Here is a 3301-nt window from a genome sequence, read left to right as displayed (position 1 = left end):
TCCATCCATCCATCCATCCATCCATCCATCCATCCATACATCTATCCATCCATCCTTCCATCCATGCATCCATCCGTCCATCCATCCATCCATCATCCATTCATCACCCATACATCTATCCATCCATCCGTCCATCTGTCCATCCATCCTTCCATCCATGCATCCATCCATCCATCATCCATTCATCACCCATACATCTATCCATCCATCCATCCATCCATTCATCATCCATTCATCACCCATACATCTATCCATCCATCCATCCATCTATCCATCCATCCATCCATCATCCATGCATCCGTCCATCCATCCATCCATCCTTCCATCCATGCATCCATCCGTCCATCCATCCATCCATCCATCCATCCATCCATCCATCCATCCATCCATGCATCCATCCATCCATGCATCCGTCCATCCATCCATCCATCCATGCATCCATCCATCCATCATCCATTCATCACCCATACATCTATCCATCCATCCATCCATTTATCCATCCATCCATCCATCATCCATGCATCCGTCCATCCATCCATCCATCCATCCATGCATCCATCCTTCCATCCATCCATCATCCATTCATCACCCATACATCTATCCATCCATCCATCCATCCATCCATCCATCCATCATCCATTCATCACCCATACATCTATCCATCCATCCATCCATCTATCCATCCATCCATCCATCATCCATGCATCCGTCCATCCATCCATCATCCATTCATCACCCATACATCTATCCATCCATCCATCCATCCATCCATCCATCCATCCATCCATCCATCATCCATTCATCACCCATACATCTATCCATCCATCCATCCATCCATCCATCCATCCATGCATCCGTCCATCCATCCTTCCATCCATCCATCATCCATTCATCACCCATACATCTATCCATCCATCCATCCATCCATCCATCCATCCATCCATCCATCCATCCATCCATCCATCATTCATCCATCCATCCATCCATCCATCCATGCATCCGTCCATCCATCCATCCATCCATCCATCCATGCATCCATCCTTCCATCCATGCATCCATCCATCCATGCATCCGTCCATCCATCCATCCATCATCCATTCATCACCCATACATCTATCCATCCATCCTTCCATCCATGCATCCATCCGTCCATCCATCCATCCATCCATCCATCCATCCATCCATCCATCCATCCGTCCATCCATCCATCCATCCTTCCATCCATGCATCCATCCATCCATCCATCCATCATCCATTCATCACCCATACATCTATCCATCCATCCTTCCATCCGTCCATCCATCCTTCCATCCATGCATCCATCCTTCCATCCATGCATCCATCCATCCATGCATCCGTCCATCCATCCATCCATCATCCATTCATCACCCATACATCTATCCATCCATCCTTCCATCCATGCATCCATCCGTCCATCCATCCATCCATCCATCCATCCATCCATCCATCCATCCATCCATACATCTATCCATCCATCCTTCCATCCATGCATCCATCCGTCCATCCATCCATCCATCATCCATTCATCACCCATACATCTATCCATCCATCCGTCCATCTGTCCATCCATCCTTCCATCCATGCATCCATCCATCCATCATCCATTCATCACCCATACATCTATCCATCCATCCATCCATCCATTCATCATCCATTCATCACCCATACATCTATCCATCCATCCATCCATCTATCCATCCATCCATCCATCATCCATGCATCCGTCCATCCATCCATCCATCCTTCCATCCATGCATCCATCCGTCCATCCATCCATCCATCCATCCATCCATCCATCCATCCATCCATCCATGCATCCATCCATCCATGCATCCGTCCATCCATCCATCCATCCATGCATCCATCCATCCATCATCCATTCATCACCCATACATCTATCCATCCATCCATCCATCCATCCATCCATCATCCATTCATCACCCATACATCTATCCATCCATCCGTCCATCTGTCCATCCATCCTTCCATCCATGCATCCATCCATCCATCATCCATTCATCACCCATACATCTATCCATCCATCCATCCATTTATCCATCCATCCATCCATCATCCATGCATCCGTCCATCCATCCATCCATCCATCCATGCATCCATCCTTCCATCCATCCATCATCCATTCATCACCCATACATCTATCCATCCATCCATCCATCCATCCATCCATCCATCCATCATCCATTCATCACCCATACATCTATCCATCCATCCATCCATCTATCCATCCATCCATCCATCATCCATGCATCCGTCCATCCATCCATCATCCATTCATCACCCATACATCCATCCATCCATCCATCCATCCATCCATCCATCCATCCATTCATCACCCATACATCTATCCATCCATCCATCCATCCATCCATCCATCCATCCATGCATCCGTCCATCCATCCTTCCATCCATCCATCATCCATTCATCACCCATACATCTATCCATCCATCCATCCATCCATCCATCCATCCATCCATCCATCCATCATTCATCCATCCATCCATCCATCCATCCATCCATCCATCCATCCATCCATCCATCCAGTTCCCTTCTCTACCGTCGCCCATCGCTTCAACCGGAATGACACCGAAAATGTTCTGATGTCATCTGGAAGTCGTTGAGGACATCTGTCTTTTTTAAAATGAACACAGGCTGAACTGCATTATAACAAATAATATTTAAGCTCTGTTCTATTGTGTGTTAAACTTTTGACACCTGAACTTATTTTCAGCTCTAAAAAAAAATCATTTCTGGTTTTGCTTTCATGTAGATGCTGAATTGAGGTCATTTTGGAGCAGATGTGCTTTGGGGTGAATCCGCCTCAGTGGGGGGTAACCCTTGTGCTATCCTAGGCACTTTACCATTGGGATTGTGGGTCATCTAGACCCACTAGACAGTGCTCTGAACCTTTTTTCTTCAATGATTTGTGATCTTCACTGGTGTCCATGGATTACATGAAATCTTTCCACCTTTGTCATGGTAGGGAGAACACGTCAATGGAAGGGGGGGGGGGGTCATCTAAGATAGCACAAGGGTTAAAAGAAGCTCAGCTGTTAATTGAACTACTTTGTTGTTGGATGATTTAGCAACAACATTTTATTCCATTTCTTTTAGTTGTAACTTCCTGCTTTAGATAAAAGCAGGAAAGTTGATGAATAAAACATCAGACAAACTCTCTCATGGAAAAGATCCAACTCATGACGGCAGATCCTGTAAGAACAGTTTGGTAAAGAGAAACATGTTGATATTTTTACTGCCCAG

This window comes from Oryzias latipes, chromosome 18, assembly GCF_053564925.1.
Source record: "Oryzias latipes strain Hd-rR chromosome 18, Olatipes_Hd-rR_3.1".
Lineage (NCBI taxonomy): Eukaryota > Metazoa > Chordata > Actinopteri > Beloniformes > Adrianichthyidae > Oryzias > Oryzias latipes.
Note: the sequence above shows the minus strand (reverse complement) of the source record.